The 25,894-nt window shown below is 41.9% G+C and overlaps 1 protein-coding gene across 3 annotated transcripts in view; it reads right to left on the reverse strand.

Annotated features, from left to right (window-relative positions):
- Positions 1-25,894, reverse strand: part of SMIM3 (small integral membrane protein 3) — a 41,059-nt gene that overhangs the window by 1,500 nt on the left and 13,665 nt on the right. The window contains exon 1 of one of the 3 annotated variants that reach the window (XM_044777800.2): positions 16,598-16,739. The exons of the other annotated variants lie outside the window; for them this stretch is intronic. The gene's annotated coding sequence lies outside the window, so the exon portion shown is untranslated. Of the gene's footprint in view, positions 1-16,597; positions 16,740-25,894 lie in introns of those variants that run through there. 3 annotated transcript variants of the gene reach the window in all.

Genomic DNA, 25,894 nt, shown 5'->3' on the forward strand with positions numbered 1-25,894 from the left:
ATAATAATGGCCCCATTTACCGAGGACTGTGCTAGGCACTTTATATGTATTTACTCACTTAGTCTCCACTTCAACCACCAATCCTATGAGGTAGGGACTATTATTGTCATCGTTTTTTATTTCTTGGTCTTTATCTTCAGTTATTCTCATTTTACAGATGAGACTCTTAACGTCTTAAAAGATGGAGATATAGTTAATTTGCCCAAGGAGGATCGGTGGGACTCCAGAGCCTCCATCTTTAACTATTAAACTATCATGTTACCTGTCTGTTTCCTCATCTGTATAATGGGAAATGCATTGTTTTTGGTCCTTACCCCTTCTCCCATTCTCCTGGTAACAGGTTCTGTGGAGCACCGACCTACCCCTTGTGGTTTAGTTGGGCCACTTGCCTGAGCACAGCGATGGATATGTGACCTAGGCTTGGCCGTTACCAATCCCCATAGCCTCGATTCAGGGATAGGCAAGCGATCCAGGCTAGGTCAACCAAAGTCCTCCCAGAGCTTTTATGCACAAACTATCGGGAAGGATGATTCTTTCTGCTGAGATTGCTAAACTGAAAGGATGTGAGTCTGGAAAGGATGAGTGTGGGGCTATCTTACCCACATGTGAGAGACTACCCTGGAGGTAGAAAGAGAAATGGAACCTTGATGACTTCATTTAAGCACCTAAACCCAGCCCAATCGGACGCCATCTGCATCCCTGGACATCCCAGATATATGAGCCAATAATTTCCTATTTTTGCTTAAGACAGTGTCAGTTTGATTTCTCTCACTTGCAGCTAAAAAAATTCCAATGGATAAAGATGTAAATCAGTTGTTCCCAAACTTTTTCAATTCACAGTACCCTTAGTGTCTTAGTAATGTTTTCACAGCATCCCAGGACAAAAGAAATACCTGGCAGTTCTGTTTATTAAGTAGTTAAGTTCAAATAACTTAATAAGCATTTATGTCCTAACAAATTAGTAGCTGTCTGAAAAAATAATACACACAAATTGAAAGAAAAAAAGTATTCTTATTCCACTCTTAATCAGTTACCAATGGGATGTGTGCAACAGTTGGGCGCTGCACAACTTTTGAAACTTTGGAACCAGACTGGACAATAGCATCCTCATTTTCTAATCAACATTCATTTGTGCAGTACTTGCTGTATCATGGCAACCACCAAAAACTCAGCTTCACCAAATATAACATCACCAAAAACTCAGCTTCACCAAATATAACATCACCAAAAGGAACGCAGTAAGATTAATGTTAAACTTTGTAAGCTATCTTGAGCTAGTAGTTTACACAATGTCTGAGAGAAGTCAAATATCAATGTTCCCGTCAAAAATTTTAAAGATCCTGCAGCTCCCCACGCAACACACACACCTTTCCAGTGAGTTCACTGTGGCTTCCTAGGGCTCAGTGCACGACTTGGGAACCACAGATGTAACACATTCCCTGCCCGAAGAGCACGAGGCTGGAACAGACAATCTTCTATGATTCTAGATCTCAGATCCATAATTCTGTGATTCTAGATCTCAGATCTGTAATTCTGTGATTCTAGGTCTCAGGCAAAATTCCCAATTCCAGTCCTGTTTCCTGCTTTCCCCAATCAAAAACTTTTCCTTTCTAATGCCTTTGGCTTTGTGCCCACTGTTGCCACTCTAAGAAAGCTACTGATTACCGTACCCAAAGTAGATTCCCCAAGGTGTACATACAAAGATGTTTATTTCTGCATTGTTTATTACAGCAACCAACACAACATGTGTCCATCAATAGTAAAATAAAGAGGGTATATCTACGTAATGGAATACCACGCACAATTTTCATTCATCCGTTCATTCATTCATTTAACAAATATATAGTCTTGCTACACTCCAAGCATTGTTTCAAATGTGTTCCAAATATTAACTTATTTAATGGCTATTAAAAAAAATGATGACCTATGGTGAGCTCCAAAATATTTTAAGTGGAAAAAAATAAAGTGCAGGATAATGTGTATAGGAAGATTCCTTTGGTTCAGATTTGGTACAAGTAAGTAGACAGACAGGTGAGGGTGAATGAAGGAAAATTCTTTTTCGAGCAGAATCTCAAGAAAGTGTTAGTAGTGATTACCTTTGGGGAGTCAGACTAGGAGCGGGAGAGGTTTTCGCTTTTCATTCTTCATGTTTTTAGACTGAATTTTCTAAACATTAGCATGTATCACTTTTAATTTTTTTACATTGACCTGGTTGAGGGAAAAACGGGATTTGGGTTTTTTTTCCTTATAATTCTCTGTATTAAAAAGAGTAAATACATACATACACAATTTCAAGTCAAATAAAATTAAGATATGAGACTAGATCAGTGGTCAGCAAATGCCATATGCTGTGCTGAGAACTACGTTGGGACTGTACAAAAAGACATTGACTTCTAGGTCCCATCCAGACTTACTGAACTGGACTCTAGAGGAGATGGGAGGGGGGGCTTGTTCCCGTTTCCCAGGTGATTTGAATGTGCATCCAGCTTTGGCAACCCCTAGACTCAAGGATTTCTAAAGCCTCTACAACTCTTTCCAGCACTATGATTTGGGAATTGATTCTGGGTGCCCTGTGGCCAGTCTGGTCAGATCTGGGCAAGTTCCAGGGTGATGGAGGAGCCTCCAGCAGACTCCTGCGGGCTGCAGGATTATCAGGCTGGGGCCTGCGGGGGAGGGAGAGGCACAGGCCGGCCCTGCCTCAGCCTTGGAAACATGGTCACTTTCTCCAAGGTCTAAGGCAGAGAAGCATGAGTCACAGGAGACACAAACTGCTAAAGAGGGATGGGGGTGGGAGAAATCATTCTTTGTGGTCTCCTGGTTACATCAACAGCTAGCCTGCCTTATGCCAAAGGAACTCCACGAAAGCCCTTGCTGGTAAACCCATTAACATCAAACAGTCACTGTGACTCCAAATGCCAGGAATACACAATCCCCCTGGCTGACCTTCATAAGCAAAACCTGTCATTTACAGGAACTCAGACTTCAGGGCTCATCCACAACCAAGAGTCATGGAACACTGAAGCTTAGAACCAGCCTGATTTCACAGATGGCAAAGCTGAGGTCGGAAGGTCTTCCCCCACCTTCAACTCCACCTCCTTCCAGAATAATCATTCAAAGACATAAATCTGATCAAATTACTGCCCCTAACTAAAACAAAACAGAACGGAACAAGTGGATAAATAAATGAAACTTCTTCTGTAACCCGTCTTCTAGACTGCATCAATACTACGCCTGTGCACGTAAATTGTTTAAAACCCCCATCACAAAAACAAATAAAATCTGGAGCCGCTCAGGATGACAAGGAGGGACCAGGGGAGGGGGGTTTGGAGTCCTCCTCAGTCAGCAGGGCTGGGTAAATACCGAGAGGCCCCAAGCACTAGAGGTTAGGAGCCCCCTCCCTTCTATATACAATTCAAACTAAAAGCAATACTAAACCATAACACAAAAATGTACATTTTATGATGAAATTAAAGCCCTTTTTCTTCCTAACTGAAAAAATTTGAGAAAAATAACGTTTCCCAGTAATTTTTTTGGTGTCTCTGCTCACTTGGTACAACACAGCTGTTCAGCTTCTCCTTGACCTCTTGGGCTCCTCAGAATACAGTTTGAAAACCATAGGTTGTGATGTTCTCCAAGGGCCCTGCCAGAAATTCAGGGTTCTAAGGCCAGCCATATGTGTGGCCCGGCGCTGGAGGGCACAGGGAGCTCTATCTCCCTTTTTTAACCTTCTCAATCCTCAAACATGTGTCCTCCAGCAGCTGTTCCTTCTCATGTGAGAGGGGTTCCAGTCACTTCCACCTCTCCTCACTGTGAAAGAAAACTTTTGTCCCCAAAGTAAGCACTATGCAAACCATATGTTCAGCATCTTTAATGGCATGCTGGAGAAATTTGCTTGAGAAAAAGCAGGACTCGACGTGGCTGCTAGCTGACTTCTGTTTGACCTCTGTTGGCATCCGGGTGCACTGGCTCCTTGTGAGTGCATAAAACCCTGTTTCTTGTTACATCTCACTAATAACCATAGATCAATCTGCTTATCGTTTGCTTTGCAGATATATTATTTATTTCTGATTGATGGGTCACATTGGAATACAGCCCAAACCATTCATGTTACAAATTTAACCTTATCATTGGTAAAAATAAAATGTTTTTGTGACCAGGGCAGGTAAAACAGCAGCCAAGCCTAAACTCTTGGCTTTTTAAACTGGCATACTTTATCTGCTATTGACCTTATTAATAAATAATCAACTTTGACACACATTCAATATAAGTTTGTGTAAGAAGCTGTGTTAACACCACCCTGAGCTGACAAGCAAAGAAGCCGACAGCGTCACCAGCCACTGACACCACCTGGGCCCTCCACCACCAACCCTGTGAACCAGCACATCCTGGCTCCCCTTTAGACCAGAGAGTTTAAGCAATTTAGGCAATTCAATGGAAAAGTTAATAATCCCAAAAAGATTATTTGTATCCATCCATTAACAAGATCATTATACCTTCTCCAAAGGTGGAAAATTCATCACATCTATCAGGTACGCCACTAGGTCCAACTGGCGAAGGAAAGGGGGGGCCCCTGCTGCCTGCCTGGAAAACATCAACTTTTACTTCTGGAGCTATTTTTCTTAAGCAACTGAAAGTCCTTTTGCAAAAAATAAATAATAAGAATAATCACTATTCCAGCCAATCCCATCATATGGTAAATTTTCTAGTTCGAACAAAAAAGACATAAATTAAAATTTCCTACAAGTCAGTGGTTTTAGAACAACTGAATTCAAGGTGCCTAATCTGTGCTATCCATCTGCTTTTCAATCATGAGACTCACTCCCCAGGAAGCAACTTCTACCTCTGACACAGCAATATTGTTTTTGGTTGAGCACTATCAGGATGAGTAACTCTGTCTAGAATATTCATTCGTTGATTCAGTCAGTCATTTGTCACATCCTTGCTATATACAAGAGACTCTCATAGGAGTTACTATTATTTACTTAGAAGATATAATTCTTTTACTTCCAAGAAGCACAGAGAAGTACCCCTCCCCTTATTTCCTTAAACACAGAATCACACAAGCCAGCATTTGTTTAACAATACCAAGTACTGTGCTAGACCTTGTCCCATACATTAACTTATCTAATCTTCCCAATAAGTCTATGCAGGATACAATATTCTATAGATGTGGAAACTAAAGCTGAGAGAGGTTACCTGCTTAGTGATCATAAAGCTAAGTAAACGGGATTGAAACTCACATCTCCTGATCCTGTATTCACCATGCCACACAGCCACCTCCAAAGTATCCACACAGACCCAGAAGTATGAGCACGGAGTGTGCCAATCCACACTTCTCTTCTAAACCAAGGTCCGACTCATTGCTTTCGGCCAACGGCCATTCTAGATTTAGAAGAGATATGCAATCTACAAAGATCAGGACTTTCACTTCTAGTAATGGCAAACTAGACCATTTTGACCAATCCTCTTACTGAGGACAACTAGAAAAACTGGACAAAAAAAAAAAAAAAACTCTGCTTGATGGCACTAAGAACAACAAAAGAATGAGGAGTTACAAGGCTAAGACCTGGGAGAAGACAGAAATCCGGGGAGGTGAGCCTGGCATTTGAAGCAGCACTTCCCCTAGCGGAGGACGGAGACTAAGCAGTATTTCTGACAGACTCGGGAGGCCAAGACTACCAAGACAGGAAGAATAAAACCCCCGCATTTTTGAGGTTGGACTTCAAAGAGTACCCTTAGTGCTAAAAGTGAATTAGAAGTATACCAATCCTAGAAACTGCAGCCAAACTTTGAATCATCACAGTCTCTGAAATTGAAATAAGGTTGTTTCCAATCACTGGTACCTCCAGGTGCCTGGCAGAAGAAAACCTACATCCTCTCTAGAGGAGATAATATCACAATAGGCTTCAAATATTTTATTCAAATATAATGTCCAATACATAACCAAAAATAAGCAGGAATGAAAAAGGGAAGATAACAAGAACAGAATCATCAGAAAAAACACACAATAGAAAAAGATCTACAGGGGTTCCAAATATTGGAGTTGTCAGACAGACACATACTTTAAACAACCTTGCTCACTCTGTTCAAGGAGAAAAAAAAAAAAATCCAATTGAGAATTTTGACAGAGAACTGGAAACTATAAGAAAGAACACAACAGATTTTTTTTTTTTTTAGATTGGCACCTGAGCTAACATCTGTTGCCAATCTCTGTTTTTCTCTTCTTCTTCTTCTTCCCTTCCCCAAAGTCCCCCAGTACATAGTAGTATATTCTAGTCCTAGGTCCTTCTGGTTGTGCTATGTGGGACACCGCCTCAGCATGGCTTGATGAGCAGCGTCATGTCCATGCCCAGGATCCAAACCGGTGAAACCCTGGGCCACCAAAGCGGAATGTGTGAACTTAACCACTTGGCCACAGGGCCGGCCACAGATTTTTTTAAAGAATCAAATCAAAATTCTAGAACTGCAAATGGGAATTAAAAATTCAATGGATTGGCTTAACAGATAAACCATAGCTGAAAAGAGAATTAGTGAACTGGAGGACAGATTAGAAAGAAAAAACTTAGAATGAAGCAGAGAGAAATAAAAGAATGGAAAATACAGAAACCTGGGTAAGGGGTATAGAGAAACAATGACAAGGTACAACACACATGTAACTGGAGTCCTAGAAAGAGAGAAGAGACAAAGGGGCAGAAACAATATTAGAATAAGTAATAACTTGGAATTTTCCAAAGCTGGTGAAAGACATCAATTCACAAACTAAAGAAGCCCTATGAAATCCTAGCAGGATAAATAAAACGAAATTCATCATTGGGCACCTTATGGTACATCTGCTGAAAACTAAAGAGAAAAAAATACAGATTATCTTCTAATGAAAACCAATTAGACTAACAGCTAACTTCTCAACAGAAACAATGGAGTCTACAGAAAACAGCAGAATGATATCTTTAAAGTGTTGAACAAAAATAATTGCCAAGAATTAAGACAAAATATGAAATTTTCAGACAAAAACACAGAATTAAAATTTTCAACAAAAATAGCAAATAAATAGTAGAAGAAATAAAATTTTCTAATTTTCTTGCATTGTCTGGAAAAGAACAAAAGAACCAAATAACATTAGACTTTGTTAAATAAAAGATGCATATTGCAATTTCTAGGGCAGACATTTAAAAGTAGTAAAAGAGACTTTTTTCACAACTTCCAGAGACAATAAGAAAAGGAGGGGGGGAAATAGAACAGGTGGGACAAATAGGAAGCACAGAGAAAGATAGTAGATTTAACCCCAAACTAACAAAAAATATGAAAGTATATAGAAAAATGAAAACAAAATATAAATGGCGCCAGCCCTGTGGCATAGTGGTTAAGTTCTGTGCGTTCCACCTCAGCAGCCTGGGTTCACAGGTGTGGATCCTGGGCATGAACCTACACCACTCATCAGCCATGCAGTGGCAGGTGACCCACATCTAAAGTGGAGGAAGACTGGCACAGATGTTAGCTCAGGGCTAATCTTCCTCCAGCAAAAAAAGAGGAAGATTGGCAACAGATGTTAGCTCAGGGAGAACATTCCTCAGCAAAAATAAATAAATATATACATATATCCTTTATTTTTTTTTTTTTTACCAGAGACACATGGAGATTCAGAAAGGTTGACAGCAAAGTATAAAAAAGAAATATCATCTAATCATGAACTGTGTAAGTTAGCAGAGCTATCTTCCTATCAGATAAAGTAGACTTTTAGGCAAAAAGTATAACTGGAGATATTAAAAGAAAAAATGGTTTTTAATTTTTATGACCTAATCTCAGAATTCTAAGGAGAAACAGACAAATCCACAATTACAGTGCAGGAGTTCAACACATCTCTCTCAAATACTGATAGAACAAAAGATTTTTTAAGTCAGCTAGGGACACAGAAGACTTCTAAAATTAATAGTTTTCTACAATATACAATTTCAAATAGGAAAGGACCAAAACTAATTAAATATAAAAAGTTAACATTTAAATTATTTCCTCTGTGAATAACTATATATTCACTTAATGGTACTGGAAGAAAATAACTTTGAGGATAATTACATTAGAATAAAGGGAAGCATAATATATTACATTTAAAAAACAAGTTCAAAGCAGAATAGTTTTAGTGTGGGAACAGGTAACTTTTAGAACTGATTTCATATATTAAGTCATTTGACCCGACTCAGAAAATAGAGAGCTGGCTCCAATATGCTCCAGCTATAACTGTAAATAGGATATTTCTGTAAAGCAATTGTGGTAAGCAGAACTATAAGACGGCCCCCATAACCTCTGTTCCCTGGTGTTACTCTTGTGATTAAGTTAGGTCACATAAAAAGGGCAAAGGGATTTTGTAGATGTAATTAAGGTTCCAGATTCACTGACTTCATTTATTTATTTATTTATTTTAAATTTTTTGCTGAGGAAGATTGGCCCTGAGCTAACATCTGCTGCGAATCTTCCTCTATTTTGTACATGGGATGATGCCACAGCATGGCTTGATGAGCCATGTGTAGGTCTGCGCCTGAGATCCAAACCTGCAAACCCTTGGGCACCGAAGCAGAGTGCACAAACTTAACCACTACACCAGGCCAGCCCCCCACTGACTTTAAAGTAATCAAAAAGAAGATCATCCTGGGTGGGCCTGACTTAATCAGGTGGAAGTCCTTTAAAAGAGGGCTGAAGCTTTCCCTGAAGTCAAAGACACTCTCCTGCTGGCCTTGAGTTGAAGAAGCAGTTCTGCCAACATCCTGAATGAGTTTGAAGGCAGGCTCTTCCCTAACGGATCCTCCAGGTAAGAATGCAGCCTGGCGGACACCTTGAGGGCAGCTTTGTAAGGACCCGGCTAAGTTGTGCTTGAACTCCTGACCCATGGAAACTATACCCTACAGGGTTTGTTCTTGGAGATGAAACTTCTACAAACTAATGGTATTCTAGAAATCTACATAGAAATTAGACACTATCTAACTTCAACCACATAGCCAACCTTCCATCTTACAGATTGAAGGAAATGACTTGCCCAGAGTCACAAAGCAAGTTACCGGCAGGACTGAGGGGAGCACACAGCCCTCCTGGTCTGCAATGCTCTTTTAAATTCCATCACTATCCAGTTCGAGATGGGAGCTGGGGGAAGAAAGTGGGGAGTCAGGCTGGAGAAAGTGGTGGGAGAGAATAAACTGACAAAAAGAATGAATGCCAGCCAGGCTTCTTGAATATACCTTTTTATTGTGTAAAAGTCTACGGGGGTCCTTGAGGCCCAGAGCCCTCAGCAACTTCACAACAGGCAAGGCAGATGAGATGGTTTTCCAGGACCAAACATACACACACACACATACACAAAACAAAAGAGAAGAAAAGGAATGTCCTGGAAGAATCGCTGATGTACGCAGTTTCACCTTTTGTATTTCATCCCTTTGATTTAAGGTCCAAATGCAAATGAATCTAGTGAAGAAGGTAATGGCTAAGCCTTGTAACTGATTTCTTCCCCACCGTAGGTAAGAACATCAGAGAAGAGAGGGAGAGACGTCAGAATCCTACCTGTAGTGGGAGATTCCACCAAATTGGGACAAAACCCACAAGCGTATGGGATGAAGGCCAAGGAGAGGAGTGGATGACCTCGCCTGGGTCCCAGCTCTGCCCCAGCACTGATTTTACCCAACGCAGCTCACTTCTCCTCACGGAATGCCTTCCCTCTCTGCTCAGTGGTAGAGACACCAAATAAACATTTCTTAAATCAACAAATCCCATGCTCCTGTTTTCAGTAGGGCAATGGAAGCTCTCCTGAGTAGAAAGAATACTTGGAAAGAGCATGAAATTCTTTCCTTTACACTCACATTAGCGTGAAAAGCCCAGGCTCTGAGGCCACTCAGCTTGGATGTAAATGGGGCTCCAATGCTTTCTAGCTGACCTACCTTGAATAAGTTACTTAAACTTCCTAATGCTTCCATTGACTCAGCTGAAAACAAAAACAAAAATAGGAAAATAACAGTATCTGCCTTATAGGGTTAGGAGAATTCCAAAAGATAACCACACGTAGTACTTAGCCGTGTTCTGACACACAGTAAGCACTCTACAAATGTTCGTTCTATGACTAATAATTCCTGGCAGTAGGGACTCACTGACCTAAACAGAAATCCTCCCTTCCTTTAGCTAGAGTTTGCTAGTGTCTCTGACTTGGACCATGTCTTCACTTTATCAACAAAGATGATACATGTTTAATCCATATGAATGATTTTTTTAAATCAATCAGCAGCATGATTGATCAACCTGACCTATTCCTCCAGTCCCCGCATGAAACCAGTAGAGTAGCAATTCAATCTAACTCAGTAAACACCTATCGCACTGTAATTAACCCTGGGGACCGAGGAGTGGGTGTAGAGATAGGGATAAATAAATACAGTGTTTGACCTAAAGAAGCTCATTCTCCTCTGCAGGAAAACAGACATTAATTACAATAGCTAATTGCAATACAACGCAGAAATGCTACACTGAAGGTAAAACCACAGAGCAGAGGAAAGGAGGAGAAAGAACATGGACTCTGGAGTTAAGAGGATCTTGATTTGAATAGTGCTTTCCACCCTTATTAGAGGTGTGACTTTGGGCAAGTTATCTAAAATCTCTAAACCTCAGTCTTCTCATCTTTAAAACAGGGACACTAAAAGCAACAAATTGTAACATCTATTGTGAGGATAAAGTGAAACAACGTGTATAAAGTCCTGGAAGATCATAGATACTCCCCAAAATATTAATCCTCATTTCCTTGTCTTTGTCTAAGTAAAACAGAAAACTTTACAAAGAATAGGGCCTTTGATATGGGCATTGAAGATAAGCAGGCGTTCAAAAGGGAGAAATGAGGGAGAAGGCAGGTTGAACAGAACAGATGTCATCAACAAAGCCCAGAGATGATGAGACACATGGTGTGTGGAAGCATATGCAGTCCTTGTGGCTTTGGCAAAAGGCTTAACCTCTCTCAGCTCCAGTTTCATTTGTAAAATGGGAATAGTAATTAATAATAGTAAGTAATTCTTTGGGATACCATGGAAGTTAAATGAGCTAAAGCACATACAGCGCTTACTTAGGACAATGCCTGGTACACAGTAAGGGCTTCAAAAACGTTAACCTGAGCTAGTGAACACAGCATGTCTCCTAAATTCTAAGAGTTCATTTTACAGATTGAAGGAAACCACCATTACTTTGGGCGCCATTACCGCTCTGAGTCTGATCTAGGAAACCACAGTAATAGTTTCATCACCAAATAGCCTTTGATTGTCTGTCCCAGCTTTGACCCTCCACCGGAAATGCACACCCTCCACCTCTGAACTGCAACTCACAGTTAACTTTTGAGATTGCCAATGGTTATCCAACCGGTTTTACCACCAAGGAATTCACTGAGGAAGAAGGCAATAAAAGAAACGACTTCCTGCTGGCACCAAGCTTAATTATCCCAAAGTGGGAGAAAAGGCAGAGAGAGGCAGGTGGCTTCCTGCAGGTGTGGCCTTAATCCAGCCCTGCAGAGTGCTGAGCAGACAGTGCTGCTGATGCTTCCTTTCTACCAGACCCGAAGGCCAGAGAGGAGGCAGCTAGAACCAGCTCTGAGTCACTGATGCTGGGGGTGTCTCTTCAAGCATCTTCCAGAATGTGAACAACGAGGCTGATGGTTCCCAGGACAGTAGACTTGGGGGTTTACCAGCATTGCCCAGCTTATAGGACCCTTTCCTAAGGCTCTACCCTCAGAAGAAACTGGAGAGATTGTCAGAGAAGAACGGGGCATTGATCCCAGACAGAGAGGGCAACTCAAGTACAGAGAAGGGGCCCCACCGGCCACCTAGGAGCCTGAGGCACCTAATGACCTGTGTCTCAAGTGCTGATCCCAATTCAAGACCTTTGTGCTTGCTGTTCCTTCTTCAAAGAATGCTCTTCCTCCCAGATTTTCCTTTTCAACATCCAGTGTCTCAATGTCCATGATCTCAACTAAAATGTCACCTCTTTGGAAAAGCCTTTCCAGACCCACCCTGCTGAATCAACACCATCCTCTCTCATACCTTGTTTTATTTTCTTCATATACTTTGACAATTAAAAATTAGCTTGCTTGCTGGTTTTGAATTGGCCGTCTTTGACCACTCAAATGTAAGCACAAGGCGAGCAGCAGTCTCGTCTTTTGTTCACTGAGGTGCCCTCAGCATCTATCACAGGCCCTGGCACACAGTAAGTGCCCAATAAATGTAAGACTGATGAAGGAATGAATATGGACAGACTGGGGAACTTCAGATTTGAGCTTGACTCCTAGAACCTCCTTGGTGGAGGGTCAGAAGGGATCCTTACCCCTGCAGAAGTCCCAATGACCCTAAAAGTCACAACCCTATCTCTAAAATAAAATGACATCCTCTGACTTGATTTCATGGGGGCTCTCTGCACATTCAAGAAGGATTACGGGCTAGACAAACTTTCTTGCCCAGCCCACCCTGCACGTACTGGGCAGGGGAGGACTGGTTTTCCCCCTTGCTGACTTGCTTGGGCTGGTGAGCTCAAATTCCAGTTATGACACTCTGTGCTGAGGAGCTGTGCACTGAGGTGGGTGTAGGGCTGGGGGAGTTGCTGCCCCAAGTATGAACCTTTCTTTCCCTGTTCTCAGAAGAGGACAAGGATGCTGATAAAAGGGGAGAGGATTTCCCATGCCAAGTCCAGTGTCAATGGCCTCATCCCAGCCTCACACTTACTCCCAGAAATAGTTCTCCTCCCATTTTGTAATAGTCAGCCTCAAGCATGTATCAACCTGGCAAAGAGTCCATTTCAGCAGAGACCTTTGTCCCAAAGAAAGGGGCCAGCAGAAGGAATGGGCAGGACACACAACTATCAAAAATGCAAAATGAATCAAATCGGAGGCCTTTCTCCGATGACCCAAAGTCCCTGAGGAATGCTCTGTTCTCATTTTACCCCAAATTGGCTTCTGTCTCCTCTAAAATTCTTAACAGTAAAAAGATTTGTTCCCTGCCTAAGTTTCTATCTGACCCTCTGTGCCTGGAAAGATGGAAAAACACTAGGATATTTCAGAGATCAGAAAGCAGCCAGAGCTGTTCAACACTGCACATACCATCTGACCCAGCCAATCACAGAGTCTTAGAAACCAACAGGGAGCTGGCAGAGGAGAAGCCCAGGCCAAATCCACAGCATCCTGTTTAAGCCTCTCGCATCCATCACTGTTATCTGCTGGTGACTAAGGGCCTGCTGCGTGCTGGGCTGTCCATGAGGTGGGCTGAGAGGCGGACTCAGTGACCAAGCTGCAAGGCACGGGAGTGGGGTGAATCCCTATCTTGCTGTGTGATCCATAACAAGTCACTTTCCCAAAGCGGGCCTGACTGCATATGGTGGGCAGAATAAGGTCCCCTCAATGATGTCCATGTCCTGGGCCCTGGAAGCTTGATTATGAAAAGGGAAGCATGACTCAGAAGGCAGAGCCATGAGAACAGAGGCAAAATGGACTTTGCAGATATGATTAAAGTTAAGGACTTTGAGATGGGGAGAGTATCCTGCATTACCCAGGTGAGCCCAGTCTGATCACACGAGTCTTTAAAAGTGAAGAGGAAGGCAGGAGAGTGGATCACAGAGATGCAACATGAGAAGGACTCGACTCGCCACTGCTTGCTTTGTAGATGGAGGAAGGGGAGTATGAGCCAAGGAATGAGGGGCCTGCAGAAGCAGGGAATGACTCTCAGCTTACAGCCAGCAAGAAAACCATGACCCAGGTCCTACAACCACAGGAACTGAATTCTGCCAACAACTCAAATAAGCAGGGAGCGATTCCCCCCTAAAGATCCAGAAAGACACACAGCCTAATGATGCCTTGATTCTATGCTAGCAAGACCATACCAGACTTCTGACCTACAGAACTGTAACAGAATGGGTTTGAGTTCTTTAAGCCACTAAATCGGCGGCAATTTGTTACAGCATTAGAAAATGAAATCACTGTGTGATCCTGAGTAAGCCCCTCTTTCAAACTGGACCTCAGTTTCCTGTCAGTCAGTTGTTAAGGAGGGTCTCTAAGAGTCTCTAAGGGTCCAGCCAGCTCTCAAAGACTGACGCTGCTCTCCTGACATCCTGTCTCCCCCAGAGCCCCACCCCAGCTCCAGGACAGTCTTGGATTGAAGACTATTAAAGAAAAAATAGAAAGGAGTGAGGGGAAGAGAAGATTAATCTTTAAAAAGCCCCAAGGTGTTTCTAAGAGGCCACCCAGGGCCACTCCTAGATGTATACCATTCTCTCTTAAGGTTCATCTTCCATTTCTCTAGTGAGTTGGGAGGGTATTAGGGTCCCTAGTAACTCACTAGTCCAGTGGCTGTCAAATTCTCATTTAACTTCCCCCAGGTCACCCTGCTAGTAAGTGATAAAGGCAAGATCTGAACCCAGATCCCCTTAATTCCAATGGGCCCTGGAGCCAGACTGCCTGGGTTCAAATAGCAGTTCTGCCACTTACTTCCTGTGTGTTCATGGATGAGTTACTTACTCTCTCTGGACCTCAGTGTCCTCATATATAAGATGGATGTAATGAAGGCCCCTACCTCATAGGATTCTGGTAAAGACTAAATGAGTTAATACACGTAAAATGCTTAGAATAATGCCTGGCTCATAGTCTGCACTTGGTAAATGTCAAGTATGATTATTATTACATTATTCAGCTCACCTGGTACTCAGGTGGGGCAATACCAACACTTACTCCTTTAAACTATGAGTGTTGAGTACATGTGTCTATCTTTTATACAACTGCCAATGGTGGCAGTGTAAGACCAGCCAAGACAAAGATCCTCTTTCCTTGGAGACATTTCCTTTGTTTGTATATTTTAATCCATGGAGAAGAAACAGAAGCATGTTTTTTAAAGACAGATCAGAATATGGCTGGGAAAGCATCTGAGGCTGTGTCTGCTTCTTTACTCCCTTTGTCTGTCACCCCTGGGCCCAGTATGTGACCCAACCACATTAGGCACCCAAGTCTCTAATTTGTTTTTTCTCTCCGACGTCTCACCACAGCTCAGTGACTCTCGGGCTGCCCCAGAGAGGGGAAATCCCCAGACGTTTTATGTAATGGAGCCCACTGTGCTGACACCCTGAGAGGTCAGTGTTTGGAGGATGTGATGGAGCGCGACCTGCAGCCTCCAAGGCATGATTCATAATCAGAACAGCTGGAAACAAGAGGTCCCTGCTGGAGTGGAAAAGCGTTGCTTCTTGGCCTTTTGGTGGTTACTAGAGAAGTACGTGACGTCCTGAAGCTCAGCTGGGCTCTCCCATACGTTCTCAGAGGATTGCTCAGAGGACTGCCGAGTGGCCTGCATAACCCCAAGAGCACATCACACTCAGCCACAGACACCCATCTGATCTACCCTCAGTTCCTCGTTTTGTAGATCGGGAAGGCGAGGTCTAGACAGCCAAAACACCTCATCAAGGTAACAGAGTGTCTCCTGACTCCCAGAGAACAGGTCTTCCTACCCCCTCCCCGACTCCCTCAGGAATTCACATCTCTCTTCCTATTTACCCACTGCAGTGGTACCACAGATCAGGGCAGACGCTCAAGGAATCTTTGATCCTTGAATGAGTGATCAGCTTTCACCACTATAGCCCAGAGCTTCGAGGAGCCTATAAGCAAATGGGAGGCTCGTGAGTCCCCCCAGGTGCCAACAGGACTAGCGCCTGTCAGGTGGAAACCAGTGGAGCTGATGAATAAGAGCCCAGCCAGGCCACTCAATCAGTTGTTCAGGTTTTCATGGTTTACATCGCCCATCATTCCCCTCAGTAAACAGTACTGAGCGCCTACTGCCAGGCCCTGTGCCAAGAGCTGAGGATGCCTCAGAGGTGACCACAGCTGGACAGTCCCTGTCCTCAAGGAGTTTGTGGAGGGGGGACACGGGCGCAAAAGAACCGGCGATTCGAACAACCAAGTCTTAAGAGGCAAAAGGAGGAGAAGGAGGGAGTTCGGAAGGAAGTCTTCACTCCAAGATACTTTGCACAGCCCCTTTCTCACTTGATTTCGGTATGCAAAGGGTATTTTCTCCATGTCACAGATGGAGAAACAGGCTCGGAGATAGGATAGTGAAACTGCAAGTGACAGACCAGGGCTGGAAACCACCACCCCTGACTCCAAACTCTGGCGCCTTCTACGCGGGGCTTTGAGAAAAGCGGGGAAGATAACCCTCTGCTCCGCGTGGTGCAAAGACCCAAAGTGCCAGCGCAGCGCCCAGGGCGGGTGCTCAGGCCCGGGAGCTGAACTCTGATGCCACGCCTGGAGAGCAAAGGGGCGGCAGAGCCTCCTCGAGGAGGGGGCGCGCTTCCCGAGGAAGCAGGAGCAGGGAAACCGGAGAGAAGCCCATCTCCTGTGGGGCTGGGGCTCACTCATCCAAGCTCCAGCCTCCCCGGAGATCCAGATCGCGTGCAGAAGGTGGCTGGAACTTAGGGGCTGAGAGAAGGAGAAAGGGAAACGCAAAAGGGATCCAGGGAGAGAAATGAGGGAGAAGAGTGGATGAAAGAGAAGAGTTGGGAGGGCCCTCGGGTAGAGGGCAGTCTCAGAGCCGGAGCCCCACGCACGACATCCAATGGCCCCGCTCACCTCGGTTTCGTAGAACTGCCTTTAAAACCTGGGGTTCCCTCCGCAGACAGATCGCGCTGAGTCTGCGGAAAGTTCCTGGGGCGGAGACGGCTCGAGCTCTTCTCCACGTCCCAGGGACGGCACGGCCTCTGGCAGCGGGAAGCAACCCCCAGCTCTGCAGTCTCTGTCCGGAACGTGCCCGGGTTCCTCGGAGCCCCGGGGAGGCGGGAGCGCGCAGGAGAGGCCAGCACGCGCGCGCTCCCCTCCAAGGGCTCTGGGACAAGCGGCCGCCAGGGACCGCCCCAAAAGCCCCGGCCCCCGGCCGCCGCCGCAATTCTGCTCAGCTCCTCCTCCAGCCTCCCCCGCACCCTGCGGGTGAGCAAGAGGCCAGCAAGGGAAGGGAGAAACTGGGGCGTCTCAGGTTCCCCTCGCAGCCTGTCATGCGCTCGCCGCCTACCCCTGGGCAGATCGCTTCGCCTGTCGGGGGTCTTCGCACCGAGAAGGTTGACCTAAAATGTGTCCTCCAAGATCCTTTCCAGCTGTAGTCTACACATGGGAAAGTCTAGCCATTGGGTTTGGATGGAGGAGCCGGCACTCAGGGTACCTGCTTTGCAGTGTACTGAGTGTGGACTCCTTAACAAGAGGCTTCCCCATCCTGCCTCTGTTTCGTTGTCTTTAAAGTGGGGGTAATAACGCTTAAACGGTAAACAGCGGTTGATGATTAAGTACCTAGGAACTAAAGTTTTTTTCCTTTTTTGCAATTACTGATTATAGCCTTTAGCCATTGTTAACTGTGCTGCTTAGGCACTATGCTATCTGACTCCCACTAGGCTCCTATAGATAACATCTCCCTGGAGCCTGAGTCACCATGGTAATGGGTGTGTGAGCTGTTTCTCAGGAATTAGAACTCCTGGTCCACTTCAGGCTGGTTGAGACCACCAACTCATCAACCAGGCCCACGCAGATGTCCGATAGGCGACCTTCTGACAAGAGACTAAAAACTCCCCCCTCAGATCATGCTAACACTGCCATTTTGTGAACATGCATCCTATGAAGAGGCATGAAGTCTGACTAGCTTGCACAGATCGTCAATTACCTCACCTTTCCTCACCTCCAATCACCTCTCTCCACATTTCAGACCACCTTGCCCTGCCACCCTATAAATATCCCTGAGTCCTTATTTTCAGGGAAGCAGATTTGAGACTCATTCTCCCATTTTCTCACTTGGCTGGCTTGTGATTAAACCTTCTCTCTGCTGCAATCTCGTTGTCTCGGTGTTTGGCTTTCCCCGCCACAGACAAAAACCAACCTGGTTCGCTAACACCTGTCTCCCAGCCTTGTGGTGAGGGTTGACTTAGAGGACCAGTGTGCAGCTGGTTGGTTGCCCGCTGTAACATGCCTCTGAGCATCCTATTTTGTGATAACAGTGACCTGACCCCATCCAAGGTATCCACGGCCCAGCATCCAAGCAGCTTCCCATGCCCCATCTCTTCCAGCTTCCACACAGGACAATGCCAACTCTGCAAGTGCCTGCCTGCTTCTGTGGTCCGCAGAGGGAGGGGGACTACAGGTCCCTTCTTGGCACCCACAATATTTAATTCAGTAGTAGAGTTTTCTTCTGTTTTACTCTTCTGGAAAAAAAGGAGTGCAGGTCTTGAGCATCAATGGGGCCTTGAGGAGTCTTGGAGCCCAGGTGTACTTCAGTTTCTTTCTTTCTATTTTGTCCAATAAATATGTTAAGAACCATACTGCCTTACCCAGGCCTAAATGTGATATGGTGCAGGCTCTGAACTTACCAACTAATGTTTTCTCTGAATCAGGGATGAGGCCAGCAGAAATGACATCTAAATCATCACTACCAGATGCCAGTTTTTCAGAGGAAAGACAACTAGGATGAAGGAGATTGACATGAGAAGTGATTTGACAAAAATTACAGGAATTGTCAGTCAAGAACATGTTTTAATCAAAAGAGAAGTGTGGGATCCTAAAAACAAGTACCATGCAATTTTGAATAGTTTACCACAAAACTCTTGACAGGGGAGGGACTGGCCCAGTGGCATAGGGGCTAAGTTCATGTGCTCTGTTTTGTGGTTCAGGGTTTGCAGCTTGAATCTGGCCAGGGACCTACACACTGCTTATCAAGCCATGCTGTGGCGGTGTCCCACATACAAAACAGAGGAAGATTGGCACAGACCTTAGCTCAGGGACAATCTTCCTCAAGCAAGAAAGAGGAAGACTGGCAACAGATGTTAGCTCAGGGCCAATCTTCCACACCAAAACAAACAAACAAACAAACAAAAATCCTCTTAAGCTGGGGGGGGGGGGTGGGGGGGCGCAGGAGTTAAAGGAGGACAATCTCAATTTAATACAAAATGTTCCCTGGTTAGTGGTTGAGGATGGGGGTTCCTTTGGTTGGGAAAATGGTCACTCATGTGCCATGTGTGAATACTGGCTTCCCTCTGAGAGAATGCAGAAGCCCAGGACTGGAGCCAGTACAATCCAGGTTTAGTCTGCCTTTCCCATAGTGATTTGCCCAGGCACTCAAAAGGCAAGCCAAGGGGTCAGCCCAGTGGCGCAGCAGTTAAGTTCGCATGTTCTGATTCGGCCACCCGGGGTTTACCGGTTTAGATCCCGTGTGCTGACATGGCACGGCTTGGCAAGCCATGCTGTGGTAGGCATCCCACATATAAACTAGAGGAAGATGGGCATGGATGTTAGCTCAAGGCCAGTCTTCCTCAGCAAAAAGAGGATTGGTGGCAGATGTTGGCCCAGGGCTAATCTTCCTCAAAAAAAAAAAAAAAAAGTAAGCCAAAAGATGAAGTTGGAATACCCTATGGGAAGCATACTATGTTAGGTCTGATGTCTCAGCTGGGCTGATTTTTGCCGAGAGGGCTTTGGAAGGGAAGAATAAGCAATGCTGTGTTGGGGTAGTAGGAGCGGGGGAAATAGCCAATTTGAGCAACAAGCTTTTGTTACAGCAAATGCCAGGGAACAACTCACATTTCACTTCCTTGGTCCTCAATGACAAGTAATCCAAAGGAGAAAACGTTAAGAGCTCAAAGAAATAATACTTGCTGGGAGATCCCCTGATAGTCGGGGGAATTTAGATAAAAGAAGTTGTATACTAATGACATTGGCTTCTATCAAAACACTGCCTAAAGGGGCCCCCACTAGTTGCAGTCCATCTCAGGTACCCTCTCTATGAATCACATCTATGCAAGAATTTTCTTCTTTAATATATTTTCTTTCATATGTTTTTCACCTGCACATATATTTACTTAGTTGTAGGAAATAATGTGGTTTATTGGATTGGAAATCAGGAAACCAAAATTCTGGGTCTGTCACTCAGTAGCTAAATGATTATCAATGCCTCAGTTTCCTCACTTGTCAAATAGTAAAATAAGACCTATTCCTCCTGAATGATCCTGAAATGATTATTATGAGTAAGGATTTCCTTCATGTATTCCTTTATTCAAAACTATTCATTGCAAGTTTCCTACACGTTCTAGGCACCAAAGAAGACAAATTCTCTTTCTTTAATTGTGTTTACATCTAGTGGGAAAATGTTCACAATAAATAAGTAAACAAATAAATAAGCAAGGTGATATCAGTTTTTGAAACCATGAAGAATATAAAACAAGATGAAATGCTAGAGCGATGGAGAGTGTTTTATCATGGAGATTGTAGTTAATTTGAATTTCCTAAATAGTTTATATCATCAATGATTATGTTACTCTGTAATATATCAGCTTAAACATAATTTCCAAGGTCTTTAATTAACTTAAGAATTTAGATTGATATTAAATCAAGTAAATTGGTGAATAATCTTTAGATGCCTGGATAATTTCTAAGGAAGATAGAATACAAAAACATTGATCACCATAGTATGTACACACACACACACACACACAACCTTTGGGTTATATTAATGTATGTGTTCAATTTTGCGGACTTTAAGAAACGTAAAACGGATGTGTGTGGCCACAGGAAGTTTTATAGTGCTTGCTTAGCTGGGCTGCTAAACACTTCAAACCATACACAGTTACCTGCCTACAGTTACCTCTGTCAGGAAGTAGAAGGTAGTTGCATTGGTTAAAAGTTGTAATTTATAAGCTAAGAGAGTAGGAGATCTCAAAGGTTCTCACCACAGAAAAGAAATGGTAACTATGTGATGGGATGGAGGTGGTAGCTAATATTATGGTGGTAATCATTTTGCAATTTATAAATGTATCAAATCAACATGTTGTACACCTTAAACTTACACTATGTTATGTGTCAACTATATCCCAATAAAACTGGGGGGGAAGAAATGGGTAGGATTCCATTTTATTTAATATGATGAAAACTAGAAAAATAGTTTTGAGATACACAAAATAAGATATGAACAAATGTATGAACACATTTTTCTAGAAGAAAAATCTAAAGTTTGCGACAATGTCAATTCTCTTCAAATAAATGCATAAACTTAAGGAAAAAGTTGTAATTTACATGGGCCATTGAGCTATATTAAGAATTGAAGTAACAAAGAAGTATGGATGTGCATGTAAGATTATGAGTGTGGTTTTGTTTATCAAGGGGAAAAGAGAGCAACTTTGTCTTGAAGTAAAATAAATGACTAACTGTGCCAGAATGTGAAAGGATAGTAAAAGACAAAATTTGAATGTGTAAGTTGTAGAAGTTTGAGGAAAAGAAAACTTTGTTTTCCTTGCTTTATAATATTGACAAATAATAAGTGTAGAAAAAAGCAATGAAATATGTTAAAATTTTGACAAAATTGGGTCTGCTTTAATGGGCTTACTCCTAACACTTTTTAAAAAGGTCTTTGCTGCCAATTGTTATATTAATGCAAGAGTAGAATTTGGCTTTGTTATTCTCTATATTAAAATGACAAACTAGTCTTAGAATATTCAGTTGGTCCTTGACAAGAGATAGCAAAAGTTATTGTTAACTTCTGTGTAATCTGCCCAAAGAGCAGATATTATATAGCCAACAAGAATAATTTTCTGTGCTTTGTGCTGACTTTGTCATGACCTTGGTTGGTTCTTTAAAAAACAAACAACAGCAGAAGTTCCTCATTTCTTAAATAGCTTAAGTTCCTTATTATTACACCTACGATTACGTTTATTTAGTACTAGCGTATTATCACTCTGGTTAATGGGTAGCTAAGCTGCAACCATTCATGGTTCCTAGGCATCTGTGCGTCTGTCTTAAGCTAGTGATGATTCCTCTTTGAAAATTCTTTTTAATATTGCCTTCCAAGATCAGTTCCAGAGTTTATAAAAATGTAATTATTAATATGTTTTTACATGTCAACCATCTTCGGTACTTTCTAGATGGCTAAAATACCAAAGGCTTGTTCTCTCACCCTATAACCCTTAATGGGTCATTCACAAGCAGGATAGATAGTAGAACTAATTAGTAAGTTTGATATAGTCCATATTTCTTACTTGGCTTAATACTATGGTAGGCTTTGCATTATATATTAGGCCCACAAAATGGGATAAGCCGTCCAAACAAAAAAAAAGTTCTATCTTCCCTATGTTCATTTTTTAAAGTAGATTTGCCAATGTCCCCATGTCCACAATATATTCTAACACTTGAGAAAACACTGATAAAATCCATAACCCAATGGGATTTTACTCTCTTCTATTCTAATACAGTTGTCTACTGTTATAAATTAACAGAGCCTTCAGTCTAATCAACAAGTGGTTTTTGCTTTCTTTACATGCTTACCTGAAGACCTCTGCTATATACTAAAGTGTCTTCAACAGAGGACAGTCCCAGCAACTTGGTGGAAAAGATTGTGTGAGGTGCTCTTAACTGGAATAGATATAGGGCCAGGTTTCTCAGCATAAGCTGACATGGCAACCACAAGTAGGTAGCTGTAGACTGAACCATAGCACTGAGCCAGGATTGCTAGGACTCTTCAGTTCAGATGAAAACCACTTCATGGAAGTACACTGCTGATCCAAGATTTGTGAGTCAAGAATAAGTCACAGGAGCCTGATAAGTTGATAAGGGAATATAACTATGCTTGTTTTAGAATATTGTTGGATTTTTTTCAATGTTTTGTATTTGATGTGCCTATGAGGAAGTCCTCTTTTTTTTTTTTTTTTTGGTTTTTTGCTTTCTTCTTGATCTATCGCTAACCCTCAATTTAGCAAGCTATGCTTATACAAACAAAAAGAAAATATTTCTTAATGATATCTTGTTCCCATTGACCCCTCAGGATTCAAGAGTGAATAATTTTACTGAGTCCCCAACAATGTAATTATTTGCAAAGAGTCCAAAATCTGCCCTCCTTTTAATGAGGATATAACTGATCAAATCTATTATACAAACGAAGCCATCCAAAGAGTTTTACATTTGAGAAAAAACTTCATTTAATCGACTACGATCACGTAATCATTAAGGAATAAGAGTTGTACTTCCTGTCTGGAAGCAAAGCTACAAAACCCTTCCAGGAGACTGGCCTGCTAAACCGATTCTGCGGCTTACAGGCTCTCAGCATTATGCTAGTAAGATAGTAAGGAAGTTCACATGCTGGCAGATTAGCAAACTTAGCAAATGTTGGGGATCTTGAGAAAAGACAACATCACTTACTTTCAGGGACTGCAAAGCAAAGCCGACAGAGATTAATTTCTTGGCTTTGGTTCTGGTACCGGAATAGTTGAACAAAGAAGAGCAATTTTAGAATATCGATTATTAAATAATTAAAATGGTGACACTAGAAAATATTCACTTGATGCAGAAGAAAGCAGCAAAGGAGGAATAAAAGGACAAAAGTATATATGAGATATAAAAAACAAAAAATGAAATGGCAGGTGTAGATCCAACTACATTAATAATAACATTAAGTGTGAATGGATGAATCAGTCCAATAAAAAGGCAGAGATTTTCATACTGGATAAAATAAAAAATAGGATCCAACTATATGCTATTAACAAGAGGCATACTTTAGATTCAGAGACACAAATAGATTGAAAGCAAAAGGATGGAAAAAGACATATGATGGGAACAGCAAATGTAAGAAAGCTGGAGTGGCTATATTAATAACAGAAAAAAAGTAAATTTTAAAAAAATGTTACTAGACATAAAGAGGTATATTTTATAATGATAAAAAGGTCAATCCATCAGGAAATTATAAACGTTATATGCACCTAACACAGGGCCACAAAAATACATAAAGCCAAGGCTGATAGAATTGAGGGGAGAAATAGAGAATATAACAATAATTGTCAGAGACTCTAATACCTTACTTTCAATATTGGATAGAAGAACTAGGCAGAAGATCAACAAAGAAATAGAAGAATTGAACGATACTATACACAGCTAAACCTAACATCTATAGAACATGCTACCCAACAATAGAAGAATATACTTCTCATGTGCACATAGAATATCATCCAGGATAGAGGTGTCAAGCCACAAAATGAGTCTCAACAAATTTAAGTGGACTGAAATTTTACCAGGTATGTTCTCCAATCATGATGGTGTGAGATTGGAAATCAATAACTAAAAGAAATTTGTGATATTAACAAACATGTGGAAATTAAACAATATACTACTAAATAACTAGTGTATCAAAGAAGAAATTATACACAAAAAAATCAGAAAATACTTAAGATGAATGAAAATGAAGATATAACATACAAAAGCCTATGGGATGCAACTAAAGCAGTGCATAGAGGAAAATGTGTGGGTATAAACGCCCACATTAAAAAAGAAGAAAGATCTCACATCAACAACCTAACCTACCGCCTAAGACACTGGACAAAGAAGAGCAAACTAAACCAAAAGCAAGTAAAAGGAAGGAAATGATAAAGATGAGAATAGATATTAATGAAGAGAATAGAAAAATAATTAAGAAAATCAATAAAGCCAAAAGTTAGTTCTTTGAAAAGAGCAACAAAATAGACAAACTTTTAGCTAAACTGACCAACAACAAAAAAAAACACCAAAGACTCAAGTGACTAAAATCAGAAGTAGCAGAGGGGACATTACTACTGATCTTTCAGAAATCAAAAGAATTACAATGAAATTCTATGGACAACTCTGTGCCAACAAGTTCAATAACTTAGATGAAATGGACAAATGCCCAGAAAGACACAAACTACCAAAACTGACTCAAGAAGAAATAGAAAATCTGAACAGACCCATAACAAGTAAAGAGATTGAATTGGGAAAACAAACAAAACAAAACAAAAAACTCCAAAAAAGAAAAGTCCAGGACCAGATGGCTTCGTTGATGAATTCTACTAAATATTTAAAGAAGAATTAATACCAATTCTTCACAAATTCTTCCAAAGAACAGAAGGAATGAACGCTTCTCAACTCATTCTATGAGGCCAATATTATCCTGATGTCAAAACAAGACAAAGATATCACAAGAGAACTACAGACCAACATCTCTTATGAATAGAGTCACAAAAAGCCCTCAGCAAAATACTAACAAATTGAATCCAGAAATATATTAAAAAGATTATACACCATGACCCAATGCGATTTATCCCAGGAATGCAAGGTTAGTTTAACATCCAAAGATCAATTAATGTAATACATCACATCAATAGAATAAAGGACAAAAATCTCATGATCATCCCACTAGTCACAGATTCAATGCAATTTTTATCAAAACCCCAACTACCTTTTCTGCAGAAATGGACAAGCTTATAAATTAAATTCATATGAAAATGCAAGGGACTCCAAGTAGCCAAAACAATCTTAAAAAAGACGAACAAAGTCAGAAGATTCCCACTTTCCAATTTCAAAACTTCCTACAAAGCTACAGTAATCAAAACAGTGTAGTACTGGAATAATGACAGGTATATAGATTAATGGAATAGAATTGAGAAATAAACCATCACTTTTCTGGTCAATTGATTTTCAACAAGGGTGCCAAAACAATTAAGTAGGAAAGGAACAGTTTCTTCAACAAATGGTCCTGGGACAGCTGGATATCTAAATGCAAAAGAATAAAGTTGGACTCCTACCTCACACTATAAATACAAAAATTAGCTCAAAACGGATCAAAGAACTAAACGAAAGAGTTAAACTGTAAAACTCTTAGAAGAAAACATAGGAGCAAATCTTCATGACCATACAAGGGAATATTACTCAGATATTTTTAAAAACTGAAGTACTGTGGAAGAAGGCAGCCACAAAAGACCACATATTATATGATTCCATTTATGTGAAATATCTAAAACAGGCAAATCAATAGAGATAGAAACAAGATTTGTGGTTTCCTAGGGCTGGGGGTAGTGAGGAGAATGTGGGGTGATGTGTAAAGAGTGTGGGATTTCATTCTGGCGTGAT

The sequence above is a fragment of the Equus asinus genome, chromosome 9, assembly GCF_041296235.1.
Source record: "Equus asinus isolate D_3611 breed Donkey chromosome 9, EquAss-T2T_v2, whole genome shotgun sequence".
In the NCBI taxonomy this organism is placed as follows: domain Eukaryota; kingdom Metazoa; phylum Chordata; class Mammalia; order Perissodactyla; family Equidae; genus Equus; species Equus asinus.